Source organism: Copadichromis virginalis, linkage group LG11 (genome assembly GCF_057382275.1).
Source record: "Copadichromis virginalis isolate Kocher_CV1m ecotype Utaka linkage group LG11, C_Virginalis_male_GT1.1, whole genome shotgun sequence".
NCBI classification, from domain to species: domain Eukaryota; kingdom Metazoa; phylum Chordata; class Actinopteri; order Cichliformes; family Cichlidae; genus Copadichromis; species Copadichromis virginalis.
Window position 1 is genome coordinate 30,111,584 of NC_140628.1, and position 18,195 is coordinate 30,129,778.

General features: G+C 42.9%; 1 protein-coding gene across 1 annotated transcript in view; it reads right to left on the bottom strand.

Moving 5' to 3' along the window:
- LOC146699010 (mannosyl-oligosaccharide 1,2-alpha-mannosidase IA) overlaps positions 1–18,195 on the bottom strand; it is a 198,793-nt gene that overhangs the window by 72,449 nt on the left and 108,149 nt on the right. The window lies entirely within an intron of this gene.

Genomic DNA, 18,195 nt, shown 5'->3' on the forward strand with positions numbered 1-18,195 from the left:
TAATTTCTGTGTCTGTGATTAAATCAGTTGTTCAATATTTATGCTAAAACAAAGTTGGCTGAATTGTGTGAATGTGTTTTAGGCTTTGAAAATGGGATTAGGAATTAGTGTTATATTATTACGTGTTAATGATTATCTTTCCTCCCTCCACTTTCCCCTCATCCCAAATGATGGAGGCAAATGTCCTCCCTTCCTGCTATGTTTGCTCAAAGAGAATTATTTAGTTTTTCGTTATATTTTCCAGTTCAGATTACTTATCTCAATGAAGCAGTAGATGAATCCTAATAAAAGAAGAAGGGATTCTCAAATCTAACCCAAAAGAAGTATCTTTAATGACTAAAACACTAAAAGCAATGTCATAAAGCTCAATTTACATGCGCTGCTTATCCTGGAGGTACGTTTATATACGATGCAGCAAGCATTAAAGCTGCCCCGCAAGCACAACCAGAAAATCTGGATAAGTGGATGACACCTGTTTTTATTTTTTCCCCCGCCTTGTCTCTCTTCATGGTGCTCAAGTTGAGGGTCTAATTAGGAGTCAACACAAGGCTGTCAGAGAAAAACACAGAAGTTTTCATCACCATTGCCATCAAGTTAAAAAGCTTGTCTGCATTTTCTCTGTTAGTTCTTCTCAACCTGCCGCAGTGAAAAGTAAGCGACTTTCTGAAGAATGCTCATCAGTGAAAACAAATGTGCAGCTTTAAAGTACCATTAACGCACTGCTTCTTCACACCAAATCTAATATATACAGTTGATGTTCATGATATAAACCAATTAGCCACAAAATATAAATCACTGACAGATTAAGTAAATAACACAGATCATCAGGAGTTACGCGAGTACCCCTCATACAGCCAAAATAGCGCATTACCATGCAATGTTTTTTAAGGAACCTCAGTGTTATTGATGCATAATTTGTCACCTGCCATCCAAAATCTGGCAACTATAAAGCTATAAAGTAGCAGTTACTCAAATGGACACCTGTTGTGTTCCCTAAATGGGATGCTCAGGTTTTCTAGTATTTTTTTTTCAAGCCTGCTTTTTGCTAAAATAATATACTTAAAGATGTCTGTTGCTAAACTAGCTAGCTAGTCAGCCATCGTGTGCAAATGTGGTTATAATCCGGCTACTCAGGACTTAAAAAGTAGTACACAAACCAGGGGAGACCCCACAGTGCCATCATTCATTAGGTATCATCCACCTAAAATGTTTTGCAGTACAACTAACCATTCCCCCAACATCTGTCAACATTTCTATCCATGTCCAGCCATGTTGTGGCTGTATTAGCGATGTGCAGGGTGCAGGTGGTTTTAATTATGTGGATGATCTGTGTGTGCTCCTCTTTCTCCTTACCTTGTGGCAGAGAATAGAGAATGAAAGCTCATTTAAATAAGCAACTGCTTTTACCAACGCTGTAACTATTTAAAATGTGTACTACTGGGAGAAAAACTAATTATACTAGCTAATGTAATTTTTATGGAGGAGGAGCCTCGACAGGAAAAGGAAATAAGGAACAGAATGACTCATTGGGGTACATTACATTGGGGTACATACAATGCAGTGTTGCTGGTGGTGCTCTCTCCTTCTGTATTGATGTGTATTCAACAGTCAAAGGAAAGATTTCTGTCCTACTCAGCCCAGATTTGCTTGGGACACGAGCCTGATTGGCATGGCCACTGTGCTGCTGTGTGCCAAGGAGCTGACTAGACTATTGCCCAGTTGTGTCCTGCTCAAATGTTAATGTAATAATTTACTGCTAATAAAGAGGCATCATTGTCACTGGGCAAATGTCTGTTAGCATTACTGCCATCCAGATTCTGACTGACTGCTACATGCTAACGCCAAATCGGGTTGATGTGACAGACAAAATGACCTGATAAGCCAAGGATGGAAAGAGACGATTGCCTCTCCTACCAAAGCTGGTGATTCACACATGCTGGCTGGGATTGAATTTAACATTGCTAATTAAAATACAGATACAGAAATCATCAATTTTCACTCTAATCTCCCTGGCTCTCACATACTGTTAAAGCTGCTGCCTCTGCTGCTCCTCTCCAACTTGCTGCTTTCAGGACATCGAGATGCGCCTGCGTTTTCTATTTCTTTTCTTTTTTTTTTAAATATTGTGCAGTAATTATAGTCTTGATCAGTGTCCAAGTTGTGAGAGCAGTCTACAACATTAGCGTTAATGACCCTACCCGCAACCCTGTGGAGCATGCTAAACAGCTTTCTCTGACATAAAGGGAGCTCTGAAATTCAAGCCAAAATAGCGACTTCACGAAAAAATGAGCCCACTCAGCGCAACACTCAGGTGGGTGAAATCAGCATAATAATAAAGTTAATTGTATAATATTGCTCACAAATATTGGCTTTTTTCACATAACTATTCCTAAAAGAGGCTTACATAATGAATTCAGTGATTTTTTTTTTTTTTTTAACATTACAGTAGACGAGTACATTTCAAGAGCCCATTTCAAGAGGACCTTCCCATTTCTTACTGTTTAGTGATCCCACACTAATCAAAGTTACAAAACTATTCAGGCACAAGAACAGTTTTTCTTTTATTCTGGAAGCTTTTTTTTTTTACATCACAATAGTTTGAAATGAAAGAAGCCTTTATCAGTTTTTGAAACCAAATTTTAACTGACAGATATTAGCCAGTAACGGTCATCAGCTGTGATACGTCAACTTTTTGCCCTCTTGTTACTAGAATAGAATAATCCTTTACTAGGGCTGTGCAATATGACCAAAATCTCATATCCCGATATTAAGACATCTATCGTCCGATAACGATATAAATCGCAAAAATGTAACATTTTCTGTAAATTCTGTGAATCTCGGGCAGCTCGACTTGCGTGAAGTGTTTCCAGCTGGGCGTCGCATACCTGGAGTCGAGTGTTTTAACCGATGCATGAAACTATACATCTTTAGACATAAGTTGTAACGGCCGCCGTTTTCTTTGTGAGTATTTATTACATGGCTTGCTGCGAGGAAAAGCCTGTTCTAACATTTGAGTCTAAGGTTTATTTTTTAGCACCTGACGGCTCTTTTTTGCTTCTCATCTGTAAACACTGCATCTTTCACGTGATTCAGTTTATTTTGAAAAGTCTCAACAGGATCTTGAGCTTTATTGTGAAAGGTTTATGTGGAACATAAACAAGCGGACACGCAATGGTGCTACCGTCGTTGTTGGTAACCACAACGCATAAAAACAAAGGCTTGTCTGTCTGTAGTAGAGATGGCACGATACCACTTTTTTTATGTCCGATACCGATACCGATATCATAAATTTGGATATCTGCCGATACCGATATGAATCCGATATAGTGTTTTTTAATCAACAAAACGGTTTTTTAAATATCTTGCTGCATTTTGTATAAGTTCATACTCAAGTTTAAAACAACAACTACACTAAAGCTATTCTGTTATACCTGTATGCAAAAAAAAATATTTCATAGTTCAGCAATACTGATCAATCTAATAAACTTAAACCTACACCTTCCTCCCTATTCTGGTATTTTAAAGAGTACTTAGCGTAAATATTAAGCAACCTAACTAATAGGGTTCCAACTCCCAGCAACAACAAAAATAAATAAATAAAAAATAGGGAACCACCCCTCACGCTCCACCTCATGATGCTTAATCGACGTAATCAACCTTAATTTGATGCAGTGTGAAAAAAAATGCACAGAAATCAATTATTTTTCAAGAAATATTAAATAGATTCAACATCTTTCTTCAACAAAATTGCAGACTGCACAGATGGTACCTTCCCAAAGGAAAAAGTACTATAGCTTACTAGGGTATATATATTAGACTTAATAGTTACTATATACAGCAATTGACTTCTATTCATTTTACATCAAATTAAAACTTTGGGTGTCAGATAATTATTTATTAAAAGCGAGACATTTTAAATGAGAATAAGAAAGAAAAGTATGTCTTTGTGCCCCCTTTTCCCTGTTAATGCCCTATCGGCCCCCCTGGCTAAACTTTGCTAGATCCGCCCCTGCACAGTTACCAGCGTCAGCTACGTAGAAAAAGATCCTGGAGTAGAAAGTAATATTAAATAAATTCTAACAATAGCTGATCAAGCTTAAACGTGCTGCTGTTGTTCAGCCGCTGGTTTCCTCTTTCTGGTGCAAAGTGGGCCAAAAGCAAACTAGAGACACGGACTCGCGACAGAAAAGCCGATCAGCTGATCGTTAAGCAGTTTCATGATTGAAGTAGCAGCAGGAGAGGCAGTCGCTTGTTAAGCTTAACGCAGGAATGCTTTACAAACATTCAGAGATGGACTTACACACTTGCTTTACTTCTCTCGGGATAACTTTGTCGGAGATGAAATGCTGGGTTGCTAGCGAAGCTCCAAATGCTATCCAGACCACCGACAGGTCCCGCATGCCACAGCCGCTCTATCACGTGATGCATACTGCTCCAACGTGCTAACGTTCTGAGGCGAGTTACGGCGTGTTGCAAGTTTTGTGAGGTGCTTTCGTGATATTTAATGGATCGGATTACATTTTTTATTTTTCTCCGATATCCGATCCAGTAATTTAGGTCAGTATCGGACCGATACCGATACGTAATATCGGATCGGTCCATCTCTAGTCTGCAGTTTAGTTATATTAAATATAAGAGAAAGAGAGAACTTAAGGAAATTAATATAGCCACTACAGTGACCATCAAAATAATGAAAAAATATTGCTGTAAACAGTTTATTTTGCGACACCACGAAATAAACGATAGCGTAAAATTAAACGATAGATGTTTTTATATCGTCATCCGATATATATCGTTATATCGAACAGCCCTACTTGTTGCACTCCCATCATGCATTTGTACAAACTGGGGATAACCTCAGTAAATAATTAATCCCAGTTGCAGACCAATAAAATGTGATTAAATAGTCAGAGAATATTATTGGCTAATGTTTTAAGTTTCATCATTTTATTTCTTTGAAAATTCTTTTTAACCCGAGTAATTAATGCACATCCAACTTCACCTCAAACATCATGTGTACACACAAAAGAGAGGATGCACTCGTATCGTAAAACATCTCCACTAAATGCATAAACTTGTAAATCAACAGCCTGGTGCATAATTCATCAAATACTGCCACGGTGATAAATTACAGCTGAATTACAGCCCAACCCATCAAGCCACCATCAGAGAATATTGGTCTCCCCGCATCTGTCTATTTTCAGAGCTTCATCTCTGTCTTTTGATGCCGTCTCCCCACACAAATGCACACGCACGCACAAAACTCTTGCGTGCACAGGTCTCTGCTCTTTCCTGGGGGCTGCAGTAGCTCCCCCACAGAGTCTTCTATTATAATGCTTGGGTCTCATGGGACTTTGCTCTACTCTCTCTCTGCTGTTATTATTCAGCCTGCTGCAGTCCATCTTCCTTCCTCCTGACTCTGTGTCTAACTGTCTGCCTCTGTCTCTCATCATATACCTCCCACTGTATTTGGCCTTGCTGACTGAGACACATCCTTCACTTTTTCCTCAGCGGCTGCTAACTCCCAAACTGCCAAGAAAAAAAACAAAGAGCTATTTGAGCTGCTTAATGCTTCAGCGTATTCATGCTGATATATATATTAACATCGAGTTATGCAGATTAGGTCATTAAGACAGCTAATTAACACACCAATTATATATTTATTTTTTTCAGTATAACAGTCTTCATGTCTTTTTAGTAGCATGAAAATTAAATTAAAGCTAACATCCAGCGACTTCCTTGCTCTAAGAAAATTTGGTTTCTGAATTATTTATAAAGACACCACCTTTATACTGCTTTCCTCCTAGCTTATCTGATCACCCTCTTATCAAATATGTGAATTGCTATGATCACCAGCTTGTTGCACACTTTGTCTACCTGCAGTGTGGTGCCGTGTAGGTGGTGTGCACCATGTTTATTGCAGCCTTTAAGCTGAAAACAGGTGCTGCTTATGTAGAGCTGAGGTAAACTGAAATATGAACATTTTTTGAGAGTGTCATTATTACATAGTCATAGACTTTGTGTTTATTAAGACATTACAGTGCAACCTCATTGCACTTTTCAAAAAAAGTCTTAATATTCCAGAGATCTTTCCATATTAACATCTAAGATATTCAATACTATTTTTAAAGAACGTCTACATGTAAATCAGAGCTTGTGAAACTAAGCCAACCCTTTTCCCGCTGTAGTAGCCAGAATCCAGTGTCAGCGGTTGACTGTGCGAAATGGCTCCACAGGGAAAAAGTGCATGAATGATACAAAATGTGCTGGTAAATATCCGTAATGATGAACTACCCACACAAAACGTCCTTTGCCCTGCGCATCCTGGGACAGAATGTCAGCTCAGCTTGACCTCAGCTTAGGGGCACGGCGTCTTTACCGAACCGTCCCTCGGCATTGCAAATGACACCGTTTTTTTCCTCAGACGCCTTCATGACTAGAAGCAAGTTGTGTCTAATTTAGTCCAGACAGGGTGTCAGCGGGGGTCAAAAAACTGCTCTCTGGAAGTAAACAACAACCTTGCTCCAGGTCTCCTCATTACCAACTAATGTCACTTTTTCTTGTCCTCAAATGTGAGCACGCATTTGGAAAATAACCCACAAACAACTGATTAAAAACAGACTGGTTTACAAGCCTTGAGATTAAAAATATGGTGGGGAACACCGCTTGTCTTTTTCAACAATGTGATGACATCTCCAAGTTAAGGACTGTCATCATGAAAATGCATAAAATAGTCAGAATATCTTTGTTAGCTTAAAATATTTTAGAATAACAACCTACACAAGCGCTCTATATTTGCCTGAGGCATTTGCAAAGTTGAACTCAGTCAACAGCTTTTTTCTCTGGTAATAAAAGTTACCACACATTTCTCTCAGGTTTCGCTCTGTGTTGCACATGTGTACACAGTAGATACACCGCATTGTTCAGTACTTGGTGGGACGCTGCTGGCAGTCTCTGAAATACTTGATGAAGTTGCTCATTCTCTTCTAGTCTCTCACCAAACTTTCTCTGCTCTGTGAAAGGAGTGCATCCCATGTGTCTGAAACTGTATCTGGACTGGCAGCACAAACTCTTTCTGGCCTCCGGACCGAGGTTCAAAAGATTAACAGCAACAACAATGTGCAATGTATCTGCGCTCATTCTACCAAAAAGTCAATTACATCTGGATTATAACGACACTCGTATAAATACACTTTGGTTATTTTCTCGACGCCGTGCTTTATGCAGCTGCAAATTTGATTTGGATGTAATGAAAGTGAGACCTCAAGCTAATGCCGATATCTCGAGCTGACAGAAAAGACTTTAGGGAGATTTGAAGAATTGTTTTTTTTTTCTTGGATGTTTTGGGGTGAGGCACGCTTGTTCAGCTTCCACCACAGTTTGAAGAAAACACTCATTGCTTCACTGCTACTGAAACAACCCCTACTGGGCTCACAGCAAGCAACCACAAAACTAAGCAAGGGCAGAGGAAAAAAAATGCAAAATAAACAAGACTAAGCTTGTGCTTGGATTGTCCGTGTGTTCAATCACTCACCCACTATTTAGTGTTTGCTTCAGAGAACACTGACAAGAGAACAAGGGCAGAGTGTTATTAATACAATTCTGACACTACTTGGATGCAACGCTACTACATTATCAATTAGTATCATTAGTCATAATTATCTGTTACATAAGCTAACAGCAGGGGACCTGAAACAAATGTGAGGGCACCGACACCACAAGTACACATCTCTCTCTGCAACGTGGGAATGAAGATTTATAGCACAAATCTGTGCATATATATATATATACATACATATACACACACATATATATATATGGAAGCTTGTTTCCGCCACTTAAAAAAATTAAAAAATATCCATAACTCAAAATTTTGACTTGACTTGAAATTTCAAGTTAGCGCTGCCAATCAGTAATCACGTGAATGACGTCATTTCCTTGTAACCCGGAACCTGAAGCCCTCAGCTACAAATGCTACAGCTAAGCTACCAGTTTTACAGCCAGTCATGAATGCACAAATTGCTGAGTATTTTCAGCATGGCTTCACATTATATCCTTGCGTTATTAGCCGAATCACAAGGCGTTACTATCAGCAAACGTACTCTGGAAAGCGTCAATTTATAAATTGGTAGCTCACGATCCGGTTTTAAGTGTGCATTCCTCTGCGCCTTATCCTTCCTGGCAACAAAAAAATGACATCATTCACATAGATTACTGATTGGCAGCGCTAACTCAAATTTCGAGTTAATAAATCAAAATTTCGAGAAAATAACTCGAAATTTCCAGTTATGGATACTTTTTTTTAGTGGCGGAAATGGGCTTTCATACATATAACCATTAACAAGATGCAAAAATATAATAGGTACCATAGCCATTACTGTGCTAAAATATGCCATTTTTAATATAATAATTGTAAAATATGAAATGTAGTAGTAGCTCCCATGCACATATTTCCCACATCGCCAGTATATTTACAGTTTAGACAAACCCACAAAAGTCTGACTTTTTTTTATTTTCTCTTCAGAGCATGAGAAGAGACGAGCCACAGCACACCTGAGACGGCTGAGGAGTACTAAGTTCACCATGTACCCTTAACAGGTCAGAAAAATGGCATCATGTCCAGATCTGACAGCTCTTTCTTCCTTCTTCTGACACCACACTGGCAGGCTGCAGTGTATGCATGTGACTGTCAGCATCTCGACCTCCCTTCAGAAATAATAACAAGCTCCCTCCTCTTACGCACTCTGTCCAATTTAGTGGCACTCGGCTTACACATGCCAACATCCACGCTACTGAATCGTTCAGGGATGGAGAAATGCAGCACATGCCACGACATATAAAAAATAAAATAAAATACAGCTCATTACTCCAGTCTCTACCAATAACACCCAGGAGATTTCACACTAACTTGATCTGAGATGTGGAATCACAGGCCTGAGCGTGCATATTATCCAGTCATTTCGCCATCCTGGTGGGGCTCTGGAGCTTCGTCAATGTGGTAAATAAGAAGTTATTGCTGGTGGATGTTTCTAGTTATGCTAAAGAGGCTTCATAGCAATCATCAGCAAAATCACAGGGGGAAGATTCAATCTATAAGGAGCACTCATTTTAAAAATCACCAAAGGCTGAGCTTTAGTGAGAAGATGTGCACACTTCAGCTTCTGTGAAGGATAATTAATATGACAGCACTTCTACTTACTGTACACATTAGTCCACCTTGAACACAGTGCAGTTTAAAGATCACATTATACGTTTGCATAATATAAACAATGAATTGTTGGGCGTATTAACACATCTATTCTTGACATTTGGAAAATGTCATGAATGAAAAAAAAAAAAAGGTAAAACACTACTTAATAATTCTGGTTTCTTTTTTAATCTCCTTGCAATTTAAGAAGTTTTACAGTACGTGTGAAAACCTTAATATCATGATTGATCAATATAAAAATAATCATATATGATATATATTGCCTAACCTATTGATGATTTATCAAACCCAACCTAACATAATCAAATATTTAGTGATTTTAATTGATCTGAAAGAAGATCTTCCTTTAATAATGGCTTAAAGTACATTTTCTTCATGTCATCTTAAAGCAGCGGTCCCCAACTGGGACCAGTTTGTGTCCGACAATATTTTCACGGATCAGCATTTAAGGTGTCCTGGATAAATACAACAAAATAAAACCAGTACTGGTACCAAAAAAAAGAAGACTTATTCATAACACACGGGAAAAGACCCAGGAAAACCGGGTTAATGATAAAAACGTTACAAAAATAACAATAAAAACCGATAAAACCCCTATAAAACCATAAATTTCACACCCGAGCCTCAACTCTCGCGACCTGGTACCAAACAACGACTCCCGGGGGTTGGGGGCGGCTGTCTTAAAGGGTCATCACCTGAAAATGCATTTATTCTTAGCAAACAGACAAAAACAATCCTTCCATAACACTCAGCAACATGATGAAACTGGATGACCGTAGATCAGAGCGATCACTTGCCACAATTTTGCTTTAACAGACTCAACACATAGATTTCTCGATGATGAATAAAAAGAACTGAGCCAGACAGAAAATGCCGTGGAGAGATTAGAAATAACTAAGTGAAAGAGCAGAAATGGAGGAAGGGAGGCTCTGAAAGCGTAATAAAATTTGGAAGGGAACATGAGGGAATACAGTCCAATCTTAAAGTCGACATTAATCACACCTAATTACTCGCTTTAATGGGAAAAGGTCTGATGAGCTCACAGAGGGCAGCTGCTTTACTTAACTGAAACTTAGTCGTCATACTGACCAAACCATTCTTTACATAAATAAATCTTCATCAGACTCAATAAGTGCCTCGGTGCTGATGTGTGATGATGTTGCCAAATACTTGTTCAGTCTTTATGCGACAACAGCTTGTAGAGAAGCATGGCACAGGCTAACACGGGTAGATATACTCTGGAGCTCCTTTTGTCTTGGTAAATGGCTGAGCCGCCAGCATGGCCAGTCTGTCTGCTGAGTTGTTCATTCAGATATGCATCCGAAGCTTGTAGATGCTTCAAAGTCATATGATTAAGGAAGATTTCAAGGAATTTAATTTGTTCACATGGCACAGAGTTTTAAAGTTCTGTATTACTAAGTGCATTTGTTAAAAATATAAACGTGGGTATGTTTGGTTTCATTCCGACACAAAGAAGAAATCCTGTAGAAACGGGATAATAATGAGCAGCTGATGTCCAAGTTTCTCGGCGAAGAGGCTGAAACCTGCTGCAAACACTGTCAAGTCTGTGCTAGTGTAACACAGTCCTCTTCCTTCTGTCCTTGTTTCACTGCTGACAAGTTACAGAGCAGCTGTCACAACGTGTCAAGCTATGGCTGACAGACAGGCCTGAGCTGATAAATCTAACAAAGTGCTTTGCAGTGTGACTGGCTGAATCTGCTGACAGTAATGTAATTAAAAGAAAAATGTGAGCATGAAAATCCCCGTGTGTCCTTGCTCCATTCCTTGTACTACTGTATGCACCTTTAACTGAAATAGATTACACTTTATTTTATGCAAATCATAAGTAATTTGAAATTCTTATAAAAATTGTCATATACAGTGTGAGGTGTCACATTTTACAAAGTAATGCAATGCTCTAACCACATTCCATTTTTTGCTAGTGCAGTAATATCATGACTCAGCGCAAATTAAGTAATCACATTACATTATCACTACTATGTTGTTGTGCATTCTAATGTTAACACAACATTAGCTCTTTCAAACAGCATGCTAACACAAGGCTAGCACAGGCAATCGTTTTGAAGCCTCTCTCAGCTGGTTTTCAACTTCACTTTGTGCTTTTAGCTTTTTGTTCGAACTTTAACACTAAAAGAAAAATCTGTCAGTGTGTGCGACTATAGCCTCAGGTTTATATAGATAACTGGTAATGTCACGGTTCTGGGTCCGTTGGACCCAGTATTTTGAGTTTATTATGTTTTGGTTTATTTCTGCTTCATGGATTGTTTTCTTCTCGTAGTGATGATGATGATTATTATTTCTTGTTTCTGTTTATCCGTGCTTAAGGATTTGTTCTCAGTTATATCTCACGTTTAGTTTAGTTCAGATTCCATGTGTCATTCTGTCTGTCTCTCAGTGTAAAGTCTGCATGCTTGTTTAGTAATTCATGTTTCCTGTTTTATTGTGAAAGTCTTTGTCTTATGTTAGTGTGTGCAGCTTAGCTCCCCCGTCTCGTTAGCCCTGATCTCTCCCAGCTGTGTCTCCCTCCTGTTGCCGATTCCCCCGTTACTACCCTGTGTATATAAGCCCTGTGTTTTCCCATGCTCAGTGTCGCGTCGTACCCTCAGAATTATGCCTGTGTGTCCTTGGTCTCAGTGTTCCATCCTCACTCCATGTTTGTTTTTCTGCCAGCAATAAAGCTGAGGTTTTTTTGAGTTTCAATTCTGTGTTCGAGTCCTGCATTTGGATCCTCATCTCTGCCTGCCCGCACACAGAGCCCTGACAGAACGACGCGACCAGTAATGGATCCAGCGGACTCACCGTGGAAGCGCAGCTCCCGTTTTGACGGGACTCGGCTAGCGCTTGGAGGGCCTCCGTGCTGCCGTTCCTCGCTGGCAGCCTACCCTTCGGCCCACTCGTCTGCTTCCTCCCCGCGGACGCCCAGGTCTCGCAGAAAACGCTCCAGCCGGTCCCGGGAGGTTTACTACGAGCCTGCAAGCAATCAGCTCACGCCTGCACAAGCCTTTTACAAGATGTTAGGGATTATTATCGTGCCACCTGACTCACCCAGCATTTCCACATCACAGCAGGAGCAGCCACAGCAGAGTCCTCCCTCGTCACATTCCGCCAGCGCCGCTCCCTCTTCAACAGGGAGGCAGCGAACACGCAGCCAGCACTCACAGCTCCAGCAGGAGCCTGGGATTCAGCTTAAACAACCGCCTAGGGTGAGTGACAGAGTCTCCCTTCATTCGCCTTTTTTGTCAAGGGATAGACAGACTGTTTCCCCCAAAGCTGCGAACGCCAGCTACATGAACACTACAGCTCGTGTTTCTCCGGTTCGGGAAAATAAGAGTTTTCGTTTTAAGAATGACTATTTTCCCATTGGTTCAGAAGACTGTGCGCCTGATGTTTTTTCAGATCCAGGAGTTAAGACTGTTCCGTCTGGATCTGTTTATTCTGGAGCTATGTTTATTCAGTCAGCTGCCCGTCCGCTTTCAGCTCAGTCCCCTGCTCAGCAGCCGTCTGTAGCTCAGTCTCCAGTGTCACCTGCTCAGCAGCCACCTGTAGCTCAGTGTCCTGTGTTTCCTGCTCAGAAGCCGCCTGTAGCCCAGACACCAACTCCACCACCACCACTTTGGCCTCAAGCTCAGTTAGCCGCCCGGCCTCAAGCTCAGTTAGCCGCCCGGCCTCAAGCTCAGTTAGCCGCCCGGCCTCAAGCTCAGTCAAATCAATCTAAAAGGAACTGTGTTTCATCAGTTTGTTCTAAGCAGAGCAACAAACCTCATGATAATGTAATCATTCCTAAAAAGCTGGCCAGTTCAGAGACTGTGACGCGCTCCAGGGCCTCCCCAGAGGCTGAGTTTCAGCCCTCAGCCTACTCTGGACCCCTGGAGGCTAGGAACCCAGCTGAGGACTGCACCCGGCTGTCACTGCCTGAGCAGAGTCAATGCTCTGGGCGGCTGAAGTCTGCTATGTGTTTGCCAGAGGCCCGTGCGCCTGCTGGTCCTGTTCTGTCCCTGCCAGAGGCCCGTGCGCCTGCTGGTCCTGTTCTGTCCCTGCCAGAGGCCCGTGCGCCTGCTGGTCCTGTTCTGTCCCTGCCAGAGGCCCGTGCGCCTGCTGGTTTTGTCCTGTGTGTTCCAGGGGCCCCTGTGCCCACTGGTCCTGAGACTGTTCTCGCTGGAGGGCCCGAGGAGCCCGTCCAGCCTCCTCCCTCGTCAGCTGGGGGGCCCGAGGAGCCCGTCCAGCCTCCTTCCTCGTCAGCTGGGGGGCCCGAGGAGCCCGTCCAGCCGCCTGCCTCGTCAGCTGGGGGGCCCGAGGAGCCCGTCCAGCCTTCAGCTGCGGTCTCATCATCCTCGCCCGCTGCGGTCTCATCATCAGCATCATCATCAGCATCATCATCTTCGTCTGGTCCAGCCTCCGTGTCAGCATCCTCATCAGCTGCTTCGCCTGGCCCAGCTTCCGTGTCAGCATCCTCATCAGCTGCTTCGCCTGGCCCAGCTTCAGCATCCTCATCAGCTGCTTCGTCTGGCCCAGCTTCAGCAGCCTCCGCGTCTTCATCCTCGTCTGGTCCAGCCTCCGCGTCTTCATCCTCGTCTGGTCCAGCCTCCGCGTCTTCATCCTCGTCTGGTCCAGCCTCCGCGTCTTCATCCTCGTCTGGTCCAGCCTCCGCGTCTTCATCCTCGTCTGGTCCAGCCTCCGCGTCTTCATCCTCGTCTGGTCCAGCCTCCGCGTCTTCATCCTCGTCTGGTCCAGCCTCCGCGTCTTCATCCTCGTCTGGTCCAGCCTCCGCGTCTTCATCCTCGTCTGGTCCAGCCTCCGCGTCTTCATCCTCGCCAGCTGCAGCCTCCGTGTCTTCATCCTCGCCAGCTGCAGCCTCCGTGTCTTCATCCACGCCAGCTGCAGCCTCCGTGTCTCCACCCATGCCGTCGCCTGGTCCGGCTCCGGCTTCAGCTTCGCCTGGTCCGGCTTCGCCTTCAGCTTCACCTTCAGCTTCGCCGGGTCCAGCCTCCGCATCCGCTTCAGCGTCGTCTGGTCCAGCCTCCGCGTCCTCATCCTCGTCTGGTCCAGCCCCCGCGTCCTCATCCTCGTCTGGTCCAGCTCCCGCGTCCTCATCCTCGTCTGGTCCAGCTCCCGCGTCCTCATCCTCGTCTGGTCCAGCTCCCGCATCACCAGCTTCGTTTGGCCCCGCCTCTGCATCAGCCTCACCTGGTTCAGCCTCCGCATTCGCTTCAGCGTCGCCTGGCCCAGCTTCGGCTTCAGCCTCTGCCTCATCTGATCCAACCTCCGCTTCGCCTGGGGCTGCAGGGGCCACGCAGCCTTCGGGTCCCCTCCTACCACCTCCACATTGTCGGTCATCTGCCAGGCCGCTTGTTGGGCATCATCACCACCGTGGCCGCCCTCCGGACTTCTGTTGCCGCCACTGCCTTCCGCGTGGCCGGCCTCCAGGCTTGCATTCCCGCCACCGTTGCCATCCGCACGGTCGGCCCCCAGAACTGCTTCCTCGCCGCCGTTGCCATCCGCACGGTCGGCCCCCAGAACTGCTTCCTCGCCGCCGTTGCCGTCCGCACGGTCGGCCCCCAGAACTGCTTCCTCGCCGCCGTTGCCGTCCGCACGGTCGGCCTCCAGAACTGTTCGCACGTCACCACCGTTGCCGTGTGCACGGTCGGCCCCCTGGACTTTTTGTAGACTCTTGGTGAGCTCTGGTTTCGTTTTGTTTTTGATATGCTTTCCTGCGTTTTTTGGACTCTGGTGCTCCTTGTTTTTTTTTTGCTTGGGCCTGTCCCTCCATCCTGGACCCCCTCCGCCCGCCCTGGCCTGGTGCTTTGTTGTGCTTTTGTTGTTTGGGGCTGTCGGGAGCCAGCCCTTAGAGGGGGGGTACTGTCACGGTTCTGGGTCCGTTGGACCCAGTATTTTGAGTTTATGTTTTGGTTTATTTCTGCTTCATGGATTGTTTTCTTCTCGTAGTGATGATGATGATGATTATTTCTTGTTTCTGTTTATCCGTGCTTAAGGATTTGTTCTCAGTTATATCTCACGTTTAGTTTAGTTCAGATTCCATGTGTCATTCTGTCTGTCTCTCAGTGTAAAGTCTGCATGCTTGTTTAGTAATTCATGTTTCCTGTTTTATTGTGAAAGTCTTTGTCTTATGTTAGTGTGTGCAGCTTAGCTCCCCCGTCTCGTTAGCCCTGATCTCTCCCAGCTGTGTCTCCCTCCTGTTGCCGATTCCCCAGTTACTACCCTGTGTATATAAGCCTTGTGTTTTCCCATGCTCAGTGTCGCGTCGTACCCTCAGAATTATGCCTGTGTTGTCATGATCCTGGGTCTTTTGACCCAGCGTTTTAAGTTTGAGTTCATTTTGTTCATTAGGTTATCTAAGTTCATTTGGTTATTAGACTCCTTGTGTTTTCTTCCCCTGTATTTAAGTTTCCCCTCAACCTTCGTGTTTCATGCTGCGTGTCATTTGTTATCAAGTTTGTATTGTTATGCCTAAGTGTTTCTAGTTATTATTTTCCCCTCGTGTTTCCAACCATGTTAAATCTCCCCTGCCCTTCATGCGTTTCATGTCTGTGTCTTACGTTGTCAAGTTCGGGTTGTCATGTCTATGTCTCATTATGTTTCCTGTTTTATTGTGAAGAGGTCTGGTGTTCTGTGTTCATCATGTTCAGTTTTACTCTCCCACTTTGACGTCATTATGTTCATGTGTGCCAGCTGTTTCCTCATGTGTCTCCACTTCCCCTAATCACCTCCTGTGTATTTAAGTCCTCTGTTTTCAGTGTGTGTTGGGCAGGCCGTCTGTTGTTCACGCCATGTTCTCCATGCCATGTTTCATGTCCAGGTTTTTCCATGTTGTTTGTTTAGTTCTCCCAGTTTAGGTTAATGTTAGTTTTATTTCTGTTTGCCTTGCCCGTTATTTGTACCTTTTCTGCCAGCCTCATTAAACGGCTCGCTTTTTGTTACTCAAGTTTTGATCCAAGTTCCTTGGTGTCTGCATTTTGGGTCCACTCTTCACAATACATACAGTCTGCTCTCGCCAGACTGTGACATGTGTGTCCTTGGTCTCAGTGTTCCATCCTCACTCCATGTTTGTTTTTCTGCCAGCAATAAAGCTGAGGTTTTTTTGAGTTTCAATTCTGTGTTCGAGTCCTGCATTTGGATCCTCATCTCTGCCTGCCCGCACACAGAGCCCTGACAGATAATTATGTGACTATGCATTTAAGGTTACATTATGAGTAGTGTGAAGAACTTTCTCCCAAGAGTAATGAAGTAACACAATGGTAAAGTAATGTGTAATGCAACACTGATTTTATATATATATTATTTGTAATTAATGTTATAATGAATCTAATTAAAACACTTCTATTTGTTATACATTCCATTTTTTTATTAAATTTTTTTTAAGGATTGCAACAAAATAATTTCTTAAATCTGAGAAAAATAAAGCATTTTATTTTTCATTTTTTACTTCCTTGCTTGTTTTCTTATAATAATAAACAAACTACTGACCTTATGTGCTACATTTTTCCAGCCTTTGCTTTTATGCGGCATGTATTTCCTTAAGTGGCATTTAGAAAAGAAAAAAAAATGAGGCCATCAGAAAAATTTCTGTAGGCTCTCGACAAGCTTGGTGAAGTGAATCTGACAATCCCTATGATGAGCCAGTGTGCTGTTTTATATGTTTTATATGTTCAAACTGCAAAAACTAGTTCATTATCAAAATGACGACATTAAGAAAGAAGATGTAGAAGTCACTGTGTGTGTTTGCGTTTAAAGTGCACAGTTTACTGTACTTGAAATGCTGTAATTTGGGCGGAAAATGAGATATTTTTAAAAAATGTGACAAGTAATCAGATCTTACAGGACAAAGAACAGCACTTTAATGAGGACATGTAAATAATTTCAACTTTCCTGCAGAGAATAATTGCAAGCCTCTGCCCTGCAATGACCGCTGATGAAGACAGGAAGTGGTGAAGTTAACAAATTGTGGCATATAACACCCCTGACAAAGTGCACTGTGAAGTGTAAACCCGCGTTTGTTGTCTTTATTAGTGACACTGTGGCTGTTTGTCAGCAGCTGCAATTACTGGCCGTCACCAGCAGCCACAGCTGCAGTCATAGTTAAGAATTTTCTCTCTTCACTGGAAAAGGCCATTCGCTGTATTAACTGCGTGTGGGTGTGTGTCACGTCTCATTCCAAGTCCTTGGTATGTATCAGTGACATCTGTGCGTGCCATGAGTAAGAAAAATAACAGCTTTGATATGCAGGCAATAACAATCACTGTGCATTTCTTTACGGCCTCGTATCTGGCAGTGATCGACAACGTGCTGCGATAAAGCGCATCTCAAACGCAGTGGAAGTGTTTTTTAGGCCTCTGCTTTCCAGCAGAGCTGTTGACTGCATATTATTCAAATACAGTTCAGTGTTACTAGCATCATGTGCAGTATGCCACACGTGTCAAATGTAGTTAAGATTGGTTTTCTTCACCAACACACTCATAATAAACAAGTGTTTTTGGGGCCTTAACTGTCAACAAACAAAACAACTTCAACTTGAGACATTTGGCGTGCTGTCATAACAGGCAGTGAATTGGTATAATTACTGCCTAGCGTCTACAGTAGCCTACCATGATGACAGTCATAATGACATAGTTGTGTTTGCAAGCTTTGTGTAATTACACACTATTACATAACCACATTTTATTGACAAGGTTGGTCCGGAAATGACCCCTTTCATTTGCAAAGCATAAAAAAAAAAAACACACTGACAAACAGGCTTACACATTACCTATTAGCAGCAAACTCCCTAAAAGCCCTTCCTGGTTGCCGCTTTCGCTCAATTCAACATGATATCAGAACTGGCAACCCACGCTGCTTGCAACCCAGCCTTTACAGACTCGCTCAATGAAAGGGTCATGGCCTCTCTTTGCCTCCTCTCTCCCACATTTTTTTAATCTACAACACCCTTTAAACCCTGCTCCAGCACTCTCTCC